The sequence below is a fragment of the Suricata suricatta genome, chromosome 12, assembly GCF_006229205.1.
Source record: "Suricata suricatta isolate VVHF042 chromosome 12, meerkat_22Aug2017_6uvM2_HiC, whole genome shotgun sequence".
Lineage (NCBI taxonomy): Eukaryota > Metazoa > Chordata > Mammalia > Carnivora > Herpestidae > Suricata > Suricata suricatta.
Genome location: NC_043711.1, coordinates 81,948,884 through 81,965,368, shown reverse-complemented (window position 1 = coordinate 81,965,368; position 16,485 = coordinate 81,948,884). Strand labels below are relative to the sequence as shown.

General features: G+C 43.4%; 1 long non-coding RNA gene across 1 annotated transcript; it reads left to right on the top strand.

Annotated features, from left to right (window-relative positions):
• The first annotated feature begins 4 nt into the window (after window positions 1-4).
• Window positions 5-16,226, top strand: LOC115274078. The gene is made up of 3 exons (XR_003901080.1): window positions 5-66; window positions 12,166-12,348; window positions 15,146-16,226. It is a non-coding gene; the product is annotated as an uncharacterized LOC115274078 (long non-coding RNA).
• The last annotated feature ends 259 nt before the right edge of the window (window positions 16,227-16,485 follow it).

Below are 16,485 nucleotides of genomic sequence, written 5' to 3'. Positions count from 1 at the left end.
GGGAGGGGACAGCGCGGCACCTGAGTTCTCCAGGTTAAGGCCTGGTCGCCCTGAGCAAGTCATTGGGTAAGTCACTAAGCCCTTTTGGCCTACTCTGTGCCAAATGTCTAAAATGTCACCACAATATTAATAACCCTTAGCTATAATAACCGTTGTATTACTGAACTCTTCATCATCTTCAGGTGTTACTCTTATACACTCATCCAGTTAATCCTCACAATGAGGGAGAGAGGTATTATTTTCCCTTTCCTATACACTCAGAAAGGGCTTTACCACCGACGAACTTGCCCACTGGTGACTGTTAGCATAATGCAGAGATAGGATCAGAACCTAGAAACTTCTGACTTCAGACCCAATTCTTTGAGCTACTCTGAACTATTCTGCCTCCCTAGGATTCAAAAACAGGAATTAAAATAAAAACATTAAAAATCCCAAATTCCTCCATAAAGTTTGGTTTCTTTTACAAGCAAAAGACTGGAATAAAATATTTGCAACATATTCAACAAAGAATCAATATTCAGAATAAAGAACTATAAACCAGTAAGAATAAAAAAATAATTTAACAGAAAAATGGTTAGGATGCCTTGATGGTTCAGTCCGTAGAGCATGCAACTCTTGATCTTAGGATTGTGAGTTTGAGCCCCACATTGGGCATAGAGACTACTTAAAAATAAAATAAAGAAAAATGGACAAGGAGGATGAATAGAGAATACACAGAAAAGAAAACCTGAATGGTTAATAAACATTAAAAGTAGATGTTCAGGGATGCCTGGGTGGCTCTGTGTGTTAAGCACTGACTCTTGTATTCAGCTTAGGTCATGATCTCATGGTGTCATGAGCTCTAGCCCCGCATTGGGCTCTGTGAACCTGCTTGGGATTCTCTCTCTCCCTCTCTCTCTGCCCTTCCCTCACTCATGCTGTCTCTCTCTCTCAAAAAAAAAAAACTTTAAAAAAAGTTATATAAAAGAAAAGTAGATGTTCAACCTCATAGTCAGGAAAACAATGAATTGCTCTATTTCATGCCTTTGGGTTGGAAATTCCACTTGTGGGTCTCCATCCCAAAGAAATACTTGCTCATGTACACAAAAAGATGCATAGGAAGGAAATTTATATCAGAATTATTTATAAGAACAAAAATCAAAATTGACTTGAGTGCCCTACATAGAGAATTAATGAAATAAACTGTAGAAAATAATATGCAACATATGAAAAGTAGGTAGATCTGCTTGTAATAAGAAAAGGTTGCCAACACATACTGTGAACTGGAAAATCAAATTGGAGTTCCATGAAGTTATTCTTTTGCTTTACTTCCAAGTTTGGAATAATTGGATAATTTTCAACACCTACATATTATATATACTCTAAAATGGTGTTATTTTTTTTTAATTTTTAAATTTTTTAAATTTTTTATTTATTTTTGAGAGACAAAGACAGCGCGAGCAGTGGAAAGTCAGAGAGAGAGGGAGGTACAGAATCTGAAGCTGGTTCCAGGCTCTGAGCTAGCTGTCAGCACAAAGGGGCTTGAACCTAGAAACCATGAGATCATGACCTGAGCCAAAGTCGGATGGTCAACCGACTGAGCCACCCAGGCGCCCCCTAAAATGGTGTTAAATCAAAGAGCCCACACACCAGAGCCTGGATATACATCATGGTTCCACGTTTACCATCTATGTAGCCTCAGACAAGTCATTTCATCTTTCCGAGCCTCAGCAAGTGGCTCATGATAGCTTAGAAGATTGTTGCATGAAAAACACAGTGCCTGGTACATTTTTTAAATGTTGCAATTATTATTATATGCATTTGTCTTTTGTTTTATTCCTCCTCCTACCTGCTGTCTCCCTACCCCCCACTTCCAATCTCGATCATTCATACTTTGAGGTTGCTAGTACATAGTAGGTGCTCCAAAAAATTCCATTATTGGGGCACTTGGCTGGCTCATTTGGTAGAGCATGTGACTCTTAATCTCAGGGTCATAAGTTCAAGCCCCACATTGGACATGGAGCCTACTTTAAAAGAAAAAAAATTTTTTGAAAGAGAGAGAGAGGCACAAAGAGAGAGGGAGAGAATCCCAAGCAGGGTTTGCACTGTCAGTGCAGAGCCGGATGTGGATCTCAAACTCAAGAATCATAAGATTATGACCTGAGCTGAAATCAGGAGTCCAATGCTTAACTGACTGAGCCATCCAGGCACTCCCCCCCAATTTTTTTTTAATTCCACTCCCATTTGAATCTTGCTATATACTGCCTTGCCTTCTCTTAGCACTTGGCTATCTGAGATATAGTGACTGTGCAACATTTTTAATATTTTTATAACAGACATTTAATAAATGCTTGCTCCATCAAGTCTGGGAGGAAGCAAGGAAGAAGGGAAGATAATTAACTGCCCAAGACCATATCCTATAAATTGGTTGCCCAGAAAGCCTGCACAAAGAATGTTTTGCCGTCATGTTCAGCCCAACAAGCATGAATTCATTCGTCAAACATTTAGTGAGAAACTAGTCCCTAATTCAGTGCTTCTCAAAATTATTTGAAGCAAAAAACTGATTTAAAAACCCATACTCAGGGACCCTGCTGATCAACAAGATTCCAGGCCTGGAAAACAAGTGGGCTGCCCTCTAGAGGTGGAGGAAAAGAACAATGCCTTCCACTTCCTGAAGACTCCCTTGTCCTGCCTTGCCTAGCCAGACCTGGCTTACTTCTGTGGCCACATCTGCATCACCCTCATGCTGGCCAGACAGGCCTATTGAGACCCAGCGTATACCAGAACCCTGAGCCTCAACTGTGAGAGCCATGCTCCTCCTTCCACACAACCACCCCCCACTTCTATACTCATGAGGTATCAGCTCAGGAGATACTCCCTCAAAGAAGCAAGCCCTCTCTAACCTTCCAGACTTGTCAGAACTCCTTACATCCAATCCCACAATACCATGCTCCTCTTCTCCGTGGCATATAACCTGTTTGTCATTTGTCATTTATTTTGTTCATTTCTGAATTACTATCCATCATCTTTGTAGACCACGAGCTCTGTAAAAACTTTGTGTTTGCCACAATTATATCTCCAGTGCCAGAGTTGGAACTCCTAAATATCTGTTAAATAAATAAGGGAAATATTAGAGATAGACACAAGGGGCTGTGAGACTGCAAATAACAGTCTTTCTAGTCTCCCCTTTGGCCCCTCCCATCACATACCGTTGGGGGTCATAGAGGTATATTCAAGAAAAGAAAGAATTAATTTATTCATTGAAAAATATTTATCAAGTACCTATCTTGTGCTAAGCCTAGGGCTAGAATAAAGTAATCAATAAGATAATGCTGCTACCCACATGCAGCTTAGTCTATGGAAACGGACAAGTGGAAGTATTACTTAATGTCAGAAACAGAGTAAGAGAGGGAGAGATGGTTCAAGAGGCATGAGGATTATCATTTTACAGTAGCAGGCAGGAAAGCCGCTCTGAAATGATATATAAGCTGAGACTGTAGTGAAATGAAGTTATCAGATCATAGGAATATCTGAGCAATTGTGTTCTAGGTAGGGAAGACAGCAAACGCAAAGGCCCTGAGTAGGAAATTAACTTCCTGGACGTAAGGCACAAGGTGATCGGTGTGACTGAAGCTGTGTGGATGAGAGGAAGAATAGTGGGAAATGAGGCCAGGAGCAGAGGCAGAACCAGATCCTGCAGGGCTTTGGCACTGGTGAAAAAGTACATGAATTTTATTGGAGGACCAGCAGGAGATTTTGCAGAGTTTGGTGAAGGTTAATGGCCTAAACTGATTACATTTTGAAAATATGCTTTTACTCCTGTGGGGAGAATAGATTATAGGCTTAGGAGGCTGAGGGTTAAGATGTCCAGTGGTGGGGCACCCCGCAGGTTCAGGTGGTAGAACATGCGACTCTTGATCTCAGAGTTTTGAGTCTAAGCCCCATGTTGGGTGTAGAGCTTATTTTAAAAGGGGGGGTGGGTGGGTGTGTCTGGATGGCCCCGTCAGTTGAGCATCCAGCTCTTGATTTTGGCTCAGGTCATGATCTCACTGTTCCTGGGTTGGAGTCCTGTGTCAGCTCAGCTCTAACAGCGCAGAGCCTGCTTGGGACTCTCTCTCCTCTATCTCTGCCCCTCCTCCTCTCTCTGTCTCTTTCAAAATAAATAGACAGGGGCACCTGCGTGGCTCAGTCGGTTAAGTGTCGGACTTCAGCTCAGGTCATGATCTCACGGTCTATGAGTTCCAGCCCCACATCGGGCTCTGTGCTGAACAGCTCAGAGCCTGGAGCTGCTTCAGGTTCTGTGTCCCCCTCCCCCTCTGCCGCCCCTTCCCCTCTAATGCTCTGTCTCTCTCTCTGTCTCTCTGTCTCTCTCTCTCTCAAAAATAAATAAATGTTTAAAAAAAATAAATAGACAAAAAAAAACCAACAACAACTAGAAAGAGAAAACAAATTAAACCCAGAGCAAGATGACGATAAGAAATAATAATGAGAAAAGCAGAACTCAACCGAAGGGAGAAAATAGAGAGAATCAATGAAACCAAAAGTTTCTAGTTCTTTGAAAAGATTAATAAACTTGATAAACCTTGACAAGACTAACAAAAAAGAGAAGGCACAATATATCAATTTTAAAAAGGAAGAAAGGGGGAAAAAGAACGAAAGAAAGAATATTAGTATACACTTTACCAATAGCAAAAGGGTAATAAGTAACAATTTTATACCTGTAAATTTGATAACTCAGATGAGACTGACCAATTTCTTTTTTTTTTTTCAATGTTTTATTTATTTTTGAGAGAGAGAGAGAGACAGTGTGAGCAGGGCGGGGTCAGAGAGAAAGGGAGATACAGAATCCGAAGCAGGCTCCAGGCTCTGAGCTAGCTGTCCGCATAGAGCCTGACACGGGGCTTAAACCCATGAACCGTGAGATCATGACCTGAGCCGAAGCCGGATGCTTAACCGACTGAGCCATCCAGGTGCCCCAAGAGATTGACCAATTTTTTTTAAGTCTTTTATTTATTTTTGAGAAACAGAGAGAAACAGTGTGAGCAGGGGAGGGTCAGAGAGAGAGGGAGACACAGAATCTGAAGCAGGCTCCAGGCTCTGAGCTAGCTGTCAGCACACAGCCTGAGGTGGAGCTTGAACCTACGAACCGAACCGCGAGATGATGACCTGAGCTGAAGCCGTACACTTAACCAACTGAGCCATCCAGGCACCCCTTGACCAATGTCTTAAAAGACTCAACCCACTAAAACTCATCCAAAAAATTGATAATCTGAATACTCCAATATTTATTTTTTATTATTTTATTTTTTTATGGGGGGGGAATCCAGATCCAGTATTTGTTAAATGAATTAAATTTATAATTAAAGATCTGCCAAGAAAACTCCAGACCCAAAAGGCTTCACTGGCTTATTCTACCAAATATTTAAGAAGAAATAATACCAATTTCACACAATATCTTCCAGAATATAAACAAGGAAGAAGCATTTCCTACTCATTTTATGAAGCCTGACAGTAATACCATGCTAACGTATTTCAAAAAAAGAAAACTAGAGACTAATATGTCTCATGACGACATACAAAAGCAAAAGTCTTCAACAAGATAGTAATAAATTGAATTAAACAGTATATAAAAAAGATATCAGGGGTGCCTAAGTCAGTTGATCATTGGACTTTTTTTTATTTATTTATTTTTGATACAGAGAGAGACAGAGCATGAGAGGGGGAGGGTCAGAGAGAGAAGGAGACACAGAACCGGAAGCAGGCTCCAGGATCTGAGCTGTCAGCACAGAGCCTGACGCAGGGCTCGAACCCACGAACGTGAGATCTGACCTGAGCCGAAGCCGGAGGCTTAACCGACTGAGCCACCCAGGCGCCCCTGATCATTGGACTCTTGATTTCAACTCAAATCCTGATCTCACAGTTCATGGGACTGAGCCCCATGTTGGGCTCTACGCTGACATCATGGAGCCTTCTTGCGGTTCTTTCTCTCCCCACCTCTATCTCTCAAAATAAATAAATAAATAAATAAATAAATAAATAAATAAATAAATATTTTTTGAAAGTTTTCAAAAAGTGCATCCTGGTTGGGATTATGCTGGGAATGCAACCCTGGTTTAAAAACTTAATTTTTTTTTTTAAATTTTTTTTTTAATGTTTTATTTATTTTTGACACAGAGAGAGACAGAGCATGAGAGGGGGAGGGGCAGAGAGAGAAGGAGACACAGAACCAGAAGCAGGCTCCAGGCTCTGAGCTAACTGCCAGCACAGAGCCCGACGCGGGGCTCGAACCCACGAACGTGAGATCTGACCTGAGCCGAAGTCGGAGGCTTAACCGACTGAGCCACCCAGGCGCCCCAAAAACTTAATTTTTTTATATTTTTAAATATTTGTTTTTCAGAGAAAGAGAGCATGTGCAAGAGCATGTACAAGTGGAGGTGGATCAGAGAGGGAGACAGAGGATCCCAAGCAGGCTCTGTCCTATCAGTTCAAAGCCCAATGTGGGGCTTGAACTCACAAACTGTGAGATCATGACCTGGGCCAAAGTTGGATGCTCAACCAACTGAGCCATCCAGGTGCCCAAACCTTATGTTGTTGTTGTTGTTTATTTATTTTGATAGAGAGCGTGCATGCATGCATGAGCAGGGAGTGGCAGAGAGAGAATCTGCAGCAAGCTCCAGGCTGTGAGCCCAGAGCCCAACATAGGGCTCTATCTCAGGAACCACACGAGATTATGACCTGAGCCAAGATTGAGAGTCAGCTGCTTTATCCAACTGAGCCACCCAGCTGCGCCTGTTTTGTTTTTTTTTTTAAGATTTTACTTTTAAGTAATTTCTTCTCCCAATATGGGGCTCGAATTTACGGCCCTGAGATTAAGAGTTGCAGGCTCCACAGACTGAGCCAGCCAGGTGCCCCTAAAAACTTACGTTTACACAAAAACCTGGGCATGACTATTTATGGCAGCCTTATTCAAAATTACCAAAACCTGGAAATAATTTAAATGTCCCTCAACTAGTGAATGGATGAACAAACTGAGGTACTCATCATACAAATGAACGCTATTTAGAGATAAAAAGAAACAAATTTCTGATACTCAACATAATATGGATGAATTTCAAAGAAGGTACTCAGGGTACCTGGCTGGTTCAGTCAGTAGAACATGTGACTCTTGATCTTGGGGTTCAAGCCCCATATTGGGAGTAGAGATTACTTTTAAAAAATGAAGAAAGAAAGAAGCCAGATTCAAAAGGTTGCATATTCTATACTTCCACTTACAGGATTTTTTTAAAGGCAAAATTATAGGAACAGAAAATAGATATGTGTCATCAGACGCTTATGGTAGGGGTAAATCATGACTATGAAAGGTCACAGGGAAATTCTGGGGCCGTTCTACATCTTGTTTATCCTGATGGTTATATGATTGTATGTTTTTACAATGCATAGACCTGTACATTTTTGAAAGTCCAAAATTATTTTATGTAAATTTTTCAAAAGTTAATTTAAAAGTGAAAAATTTGGGTAGTGGGGTGGCTTAGTCTGTTAGGCATCCGACTCTTGGTTTCAGCTCAGGTCATCATCTCACGGTTCTGGCTTCGAGCCATGTACTGAGCTCTGCTGACAGCATGGAATTCTCTGTCTCCCTCTCTCTCTCTCTCTCTCTGCCCCTCCCCTGCTCATGCTTTCTCCCTCTCAAAATAAATAAATAAACATAAAACATAATACTAAAATAATATAAAGTGAAAAATTGAGGGAGACCTGGCTGGCTCAGTTGGTAGAACATGCAACTCTTAATCTCGGGATCACAAATTCAAGCCCCACATTGGGCAAATAGTTTATTTATTTATTTACTTATTTATAACCTTTTTAAAGTTTATTTATTTATTTTGAGAGAAAGAGAGTGAGCAAAGGAGAGGCAGAGAAGCAGAAAGAGAATCCCAAGCAGGCTCCACACTGTCAGCACAGAGCCCGATGTGTGGCTCGAACCCACAAACAGTAAGATCATTACCTGAGCCAAAACCAAGAGTCAGTCGCTTAACCAACTGAGCCACCCAGGAGCTCAAAAGAGTTTATTTTTAAAAAATAAATGAAATCTTTAAAAACTAAATTAAAATTTAAAAAATAAGTAAAAGTGAAAATGTAAGTATACTGTGTAGGTATGTCAAGATGCACAGATCTCAAGCCCGTGGCTCAATAAGTTCTTTCAGGCTTAACACCTATCACTATTGCCTACGTCATGCTCCACCCCCCAGAAGGCTCCCTAGTTTTCCCTTTCCAGTCAATACCCCATTCAATGGTAACCCAGGGTTACCACTATTCTGACTTCTATCATTGTAGCTGTATGATTGGTGTTTAACAGCTGTATTGTGATATGACTCATATGCCATACATTGACCCATTTAAAGTGTATAATTTGGTACTTTTTAGTACAGTCACAGAGTTGTGTAACCTGTAACAGAATCTCTAACTTCAGAACATTTTTGTCGGGGTGCCTGGGTGGCTTAGTCGGTTGAGCGTCTAGCTTTGGCTTGGGTCATGATCTTGCAGTTCGTGGGTTCGAGCCCCACATTGGGCTCTGTGCTGACAACTAGCTCAGAGCCTGGAGTCTGTCTTCGAATTCTGTATCTCCTTCTCTCTCTGACCCTCTTCTGCTCATGCTGTCTCTTTCTCTGTCTCTCAAAAAAAAAAAAAAGGAACATTTTTGTCAGCCCAAAAAGAAACCCCATACTCCTTAGCAGTTATTCCCCATCCTGCCCTTCCCCAACTCTTATGATTGTTTATTTTTATTTTTTAAGTTTATTTATTTTTAGTAATCTTTATACCCAATGTGGGACTCGAACACACAACCCCAAGATCAAGAGTTATATACTCTTACCAACTGAAACAGCCAAGTGTTCCCCCATGATGGCTTTTTAAAAAACTTTATCTTTTTTGAGGGGTGCCTGGCTGGCTCAGTGGGTATAGCATGTGACTTTTGGTCTCAGGGTCGTAAGTTCAAGCCCCACGTTGGTCTCTGTGCTGGTCATGAAACTTACCTAGAAAAAGAAAAAGAAAAAGAAACAAAAACTTTATTGAGGCTCACTGTTTATGAACAATGAGCCATGTCAATTTAAAGGTCTCAGTTTGATGAATTTTGACAGTTGTATATACCTGTGAAGTCACCGCAATATCAGATACAGAACATTTCTATCACCCCTGTAAGATTCCTCCTGTTCTTTTGTAATCCGTCCTTCCATCTGCACCTGGACCCAGGGAACCACTGATCTACTTTCTGTCATCATGCATTGGTTTGCATTTTCTAGAAATGTATGTAAATGGACTCATACAGCATGTACTCGTTTATCTGTCTTCTTTCATCCAACATGATTTTGAGATTCATCTATGTTGTTGTATCAGTAATTTTCCTTCCTTTCTGTTGCCAGGTAGTAGTCCATTGTTTGGATATACCACATTCCACTGTTTTTGAAATAAAATTTTCTTGCTAAAGACCTAGGCAGGCCTGACTTCAAACCTATAGCTTTCCCAAGTTCTGCTTAATTTCAGATATAGAGAAAATGAACTCCATAGGTTCACTACTTCATTTTTGCTTAAGAAATGGTAGGGTGTGTATGTGTGTTGAAGGTGGGGAAGAGAGGCCCTCTGGAAACGCTAGAGCCACAGAGCATTGGCCTGTGGTTGATTTGGTTACCTAAGGCCTAGTGGCTCAGAACGCTAACATTTAGGAGTTAGAGTCAGGGCCAGGTTCCTTATAGTTTTTCTTTTTAAAGATTTCTTTAGGGTCATCTGGGTGGCTCAGTCGGTTAAGCATACACTCCAGCTCAGGTCATGGTCTCATGGTTTGAGCCCTGTATTGGCCTCTGTGCTGACAGCTCAGAGCCTGGAGTATGCATTGGATTCTGTGTCTCCCTTTCTGTCTGCCCCGCCCCCGCTCATGCTGGGTCTCTCTCTGTCTCTCAAAAATGAATAAACATTAAAAAAAATTTTTTTAAGATTTCTTTAAATTTTTTAAAAGTAATTTTCACACCCAACATGGGGCTTAAACTCACAACCCTGACACCAAGAGTCTCAGGCTCCACCAAATGAGCCTGCCAGGCGCCCCAGGGCCAGGGGCCTTATAAACGGAATCTGATTTCACCTTCATAACAGCTCCATTTTCGAGCCAAAGGAACTGAGTCTCCAAAAGGTTAAGAGACTTATCAAAAAATTTACCTGAGTCAGAAGCTTAGTCTTAGGTGACAGAATTCAATTGTGACATTCTTGGGGCACCTGGCTGGCTCAGTTGGTGGGGCATGTGACTCTTGATCTCAGGATTGTGAGTTTGAGCCCCACACTGGGTGTAGAGATTACTTTAAAAAAAATAAAACAAGAACAACAGAATTCTGACATTTTCTCGCAACCTTCTGAAGGAATTGCAGACTTGATAAACCTAAGGAAATTGCTCATGGCCCTGGCTGTTTATTGTCCAAAGCAAGTGATTGTTTTTCTTTATCTAGTGACTAAGAGGATAAAGATGGGTGGCGGGGAGAAACGCATGCTGCCTGCCATCTGCATGGGCCATGCCCCTTCTGCTAATGTATGATAAACACAAGGCCAGGCCAGATGACAGTCAGTGAGGGGAAGCGATTTAAAGGTATATGATCCTCGCTGGATAAACAGAAGCCCGAAATGTCCGTGGTGCTTTGGAAAGCCTGTCGGTGCACTGGAGACATATTTGGCATGGCTGCGGCTTTTCTAGTAAGCAAGACTTTTTCTCCATAGAAGGCTGAAGAGTCCAAGAGCCCCCAGTAGGAAAGATGACCAAGCTGAGTTATATTATTAAGATACATTATTATTTCTGATCATGGGAGGAAGGTGAGCATGCTCACAGTGAGCAATTCCTGTGCTCTAACAAGATTAGGAAGCAAGTGAAAATCACTCTTAATTCTTAACACCGAAAAATAAATGCTCTCACCATTTTACTGTATAGCCTTTTCCATTTTTTTTGTTCATGAGTATGTTTTCATACTTGAGTTCAGGCTGTTAACACATTTCTGTATCCTGCCTTTTTTCACTATATATACTCAGCATTTCTCCACGTCACTAGAAATTATTCATAAATGTGACTTTAATGACGGTCAGAGGAGACTCTGCTTTTGGTAGAATCCGACACCTGTAATCATTAAGGCTGCTGCTTTTTTATTTTCTTCTATTATAAATAATGCCTATCAAACATCACCATGCGTCAGTGATATTTCTTTTCTGATCCTAAGAAGAGATTTTTCAAAATAGAATTACTGGGGGCACCTGGGTGGCTCAGTCGGTTGAGGGTCTGACATTGGCCCAGTAATGATCTCTCAGTTCATGGGTTCAAGCCCCATGTTGGGCTCTGTGCTGACAGCTCAGAGCCTGGAGCTACTTCAGATTCTGTGTCTCCCCTCTCTCTCTGCCCTTCCCCCACTCTCCTTCTCCTTCTCTCTCTCTGTCTCAGAAATAAATAAATAAATAAATATTTTGTTAAAAAAGGCAAAATGGAATTACTGGATCAAGTAGTGGCAACACTTACCAGTTTTACCAAATTCTGTTTCCTCTACTACTACGATAGTAGTTGAGGATGCTCATTTCCCAGCACCCTCACAAAAGCAATGAAAATTACTGTAGGGCGTTTCCGAATTTATAGATGAAAATGTGATCCATTGCTAATGGCCAGTTTTACTCCCTGCTGGGTAGGTAAATTCATGAGACTCAAGTGCCCAAGAAGAGAAGTGGACGCCACCCCAAAGCAGCGCATCTTCTGCCAGACAGAGACTGGCTTCTCTCAGCTTCCATCCTGGGCTTCACCCCATTGACATCACAGAATCCAAGTCTTTTTCCTCAGACTCACTTCCGCTGTCCAGGCAGTTCTGATCACTTCTTTATGTTTTGGTCTCCCTTTAGACATTTTATCACAAAATATGTCATACCTGCAGACTTGTACATGGCTCATTACAAAGGTCTCCTAATTAGTTTTCCTGCCCCTAAGGTTCTCCCTTCATCAACTGTCCCCTGCAGCTGGAGGGTCTGACCACAACTCACCTCTGATGTAGTCTCCCTGCCCATTCTCCAGCCTCCTTTAAATGCTAACTGGGTGCTCATTGCCTGACAAGAACTATTCGAGGCTGTACATGCACACTGCAGTCTCACGCTTATCTTCTGCCTCTCTGCCTTTCTCTCCAGCCACACAGAAATACTCACAGGAGCTACACTGATGATTGCTTCCTATGTGCCAGGTACTATGTGCAAAGTTCAAGCCACAGCTCACAGTCCTGTTGGGTTGAGTGCTATCATATTATCCCATTTACCAGATGAGAAGACTGAGGCCCACAAGGAGCAAGTGATTTGACCTAGTCCACACAGCTGGTAAGTGACTGATCCCAAAACCTATGTTTTCACCCTAGGACCCCATACTTGGTCTTCTCCAGATAGCATTGTCTTCCAGGCCTTTGCCATATTGGTCCCTGGAATTTCTTTAGGCCTAGAGGTAAATAAATCTTAAAGTCCTGACTAACAGTTGTCATGTTCTTCCACCTGTATTTATTTCTTCAGGTACCCTGGTCCTTCCAAACAATATAGAGTCCCTTGTACAGAGCACAGACCCCATAAACCCCACTGCAGCACAGGTTTATTTTTTAATTTCTTTTTTTAAGTAGGCGCCATGCGCAATGTGGGGCTTGAACTCATAACCATGAGATCAAGAATCTCTACCGACTGAGCCAGCCAAGAGCCCCTGGAGCACGGTTTTAAACCCTCTGTACAGGCTGTGAACTCCTTAGGGCAGGGGTCTTGTTTATGGCTGGTCCTTGCACCAGTGTCTGATTGTGTCCGATGAAACAGTGCCATCTAGTCTGTAGATGTTGAAGTAGGACAAGGGCTGTGTCACTCCCTACCTGATACCCACGTGAACTCTCATACTCTGGTGGCAGGAGTATAAGTAGCAGGACCATTTAGGAAACTGTGTCCAAAAAAGCCCATCGTGTGCCTGCCCTGTGGTGATGCTTCCTCGGTAGATAATGAGAGGAGTGCTTACACGTGTGCACGAAGAGACACGTACACAAGTACAGGAGCAGCGTTCACCAGGGCCCAGACAAGAAAATTCCCAAGTAACTGTCAACAGAAGAATAAGGATAACTAAATCGTACTATATTCTCACAGTGGAATACTACACAGCAATGCTGTACAGACAACAGAAATTAATCTCACATAATGTTGAGCTCAAGAAGCTGGACACACAACCACTGTGTGACTCCATTTACATATACAATTTCAAAAATAAATAAAGCCAATCTGTGCTGTTAGCAGTCAGGACAGTGGCGACCCTTACGATGGGGGAAGGATAGTGACAAGCTGGCCCTGCAGGAAGGGGCTGGGGGCTGGCGCTATATGCTGTCCCTCAAAAGAAAACAAAGACTTCAAAGACTCCTCAGTGTCTTGGAGATAAAATTCCAACCAGGACCTACAAAGTCCTCTATTGCCTGGTCCTTATTTATATCTCAGACCCTCTCCCCACCCCCTCCTCGGTCCCTCTCACCTCTTCTTTACCTGTCCTCTCCAGCCTTTCAGACCCTCAGCCACACTATCCTTTCAGCTGGGTGGAGACTGGGCTGCCACTTGGAGACCAGAGAAAGGATGTCACAGCCTGAAGCAAGGGAACACATATGAAAGGGTTCAAGTACTCCCTAGAGAGCTCTGAATTGCTTTTTTTTTTTCCCCTTTAAACAGTTGGCCACAAGCCACACTAAAAGAGAAGAAAACCCAGAGATTTAGAGCTCTCTCTAAGAACGGGAAATACTCCTCTATTAAGAGTTGCCCATTCATAGAGCAGAGGGTCTCAGACGTCATGCTTACGCAACTGAATGACCTGGGGCACTCAGACTTCAGTCCTCTACAGCTCCCCAGCCCCCCCCCCCCGACTGTCAATTCTGGTTGTATGTGGGGGAGTGGACCAAGAGACACACTTTAAGTCTGTTACTAATTTGGGGCCAGTCATTACCTCTGAGCCTCATTTCCCCATCCGTAAAGTCAGAGAATAACAGTGCCTGCCTTAGGGGTCTTGGGTATTAGATGAGACAACCATATTCGGTGCATGCCATGGTTCTTAGCATCAGGCTTATGCTTCCTCCTTGACTCAACACCTACTGTGTGCAGAGTACTGGAGATATAGCAGTGAACAAGATAGCGAAAATCCCTGCCCCATGGAGCCACTATTCTCGTGAGAAGGACACAGACAATGAACTGGCAATGAGCAAGTCAATAAATAGTGTGACAGGTGCTCTGAGTAAAAATAAGACAAAGGCATGGGGACCCACTGAGGGCTGTTTGTTTTATATAAGGTGACAAAGGCTTCTCGGAAGAGGGTATTTCCATTCCTAAAACTGTAAGAGGGTAAGAAGGAAAAAAAAAAAAAGGAAGGCAGGAAAACTTCTAGAAGTTGTGTGAGTTAAGAGTGGCTCCTGGTGGAGCAGGAGCAAAGACCCTGAAGCAGGAGTGTGCACGGCACAGAAAGGACACCCAAGTATGTGTCTGGGCAAGGGGTTCAGGGCCAGACAAATGGGGCTCAGTAGGCAGCAGTAAGGAAATTAGTTGCAGGTGAATTTTAGAGCTACTAAATAGTTTGGAGCAGAGGAGTGACTGGATTTCCATGCCCTTGGAGTGAAGAGTATGCTGGAAAAGGCAAAGGTGGGAAGCTGCCGCAGCAATCTGGGAGGGAGACAATGGTGGCTCAGACCACGGCGACAGCAGGCCAATGATGAGGAGGTACTGGATTATGTGTGTGTGTGTGTGTGTATATGTATATATGTACATATAAATGTATATGTATATATATGATATGATATGATGTGATATATATATACAGATCACTCCTTTTAGGGCATGGGAAAGAAAAAGGTAAAGGATGATTCTAAGGTTTGGGGTCAGACAACTGGAAGGCTGGGGCAGCCAGCCCCTGAGGTGGAGACAGCTGCGGGATGGACAGACACTTCCTGGAGGCAAAAGCAAGAATTCAAGTTCAAGGATGTTGACTTTGGGATGCCAGTGAACAGTAGCATGGAGATATACGTGTCTGGCTGTGGTTGTTAAAACTCCAGGAGTGAGGTGGGACCACAGAGGATGCGTATCATTTGAAATAGTCTGAATGTGACCTATTTTTGCCTTTCAGCCCCTGATGCAGCTGAGCCGTGGCGTGGAGAGGTTGCTAATCCTCCCCTCCCCTTCACTCTGGGCCTCCCATCTGGCGCACCTTCCCCAGGTGTCAGCTGTGCTGGAAACTGCTCATCCCAGGCTCAGACATGTTGTGTGACCTTAAACCACCTCTGGAGGTGGTGGGGACAGGGGCTGAAACTCCCAGTGTGTTCCCTCCCTCATCCACATCCGGGCCCTAAGAGGCTCCTGCTGGTGGCTAGGGCAGAATTGGGTGCAACTGTTTGCTTTACAAAGCGGACAATTGCGCCCACCCCCTCAGTGCTCCAGGGCACAGCTCCACACCTGTTCTCCACCCTCCTGCCCAGGTGCAGAGAACAAAAGAACACCCACTCACCAAGGTTATTACCTTGAAGGGGGCGGGGAGAAAGACTGCCCTAGGGAGAGCCCTATTTGGGAAAGGGAGAAAAGCTCCCGGGAATTAGGAGGTTTGCATCTGCACAGTTTAATACATACAGCTTTCTTTGGTAATGAGAATGTTCTATATCTACGCTGCGAGCGAGGTACGACAGCCACCAGAACTTGTGGCTGTAAAGGCCTTAAAATGTGGCTGGTGTGACTGAGGAACTCAAGTTCCAGTTAAATTTAAATAGCCACCTGTGCCTAGTAGTTACCTTATTGGACAGCACAGGCTTAACAGTTGGCTCTGTTGTATATATATATACAACACAAATATGATGATATATAGCAAATAACATCTGTTGAGCGCACGCTTTGTGCCAGGTACATTGCTTGCGTTCTCCTATTTATTCCCCACTACTACTCTGCAGGAGAGGTGTTATTGTCCCCATTTTACAGATGAGGACACTGAGGATCAGAATGGCAACATCATTTGGCCAATGCTCCAGAATAAGGAAATGCTAAAGGCTGAAAGGGAACACCCAAAATCACATTTTCAAACCCCACTCAGCTAAAATAAACCCAAAGACCCCTGCAGCCTTTGCAACTTCTAGTCTCTACAAATGAATGGAGTGTGCAAATTGCTAAAGGAATGCAAATCAGCCTACCATTTGGGGGACAAAGCTCAGATCCTCCGGTCATACCCAACATCTTTCTAGGCTGCGGGTGGGTGGGTGGAGGTGGACAGAGGCTGAGTGACAAGGAGGGACCTGGGAGGGAGGGGGATTGGGGTGGGGCCAGCCAGCTGGTGTCGGAGACCCGGGACATCAGCTGGCTGGCGGGCTGGCTGGCGGGCGGGCTGGCTCAGACAATGGGCAGGGGACCTGGTCAGAACCCCCCCTTCCCTCCACACCCGGCCCTCTCCCATATCCTGGCCAGCTGCCATGGGCACCTTCTCCG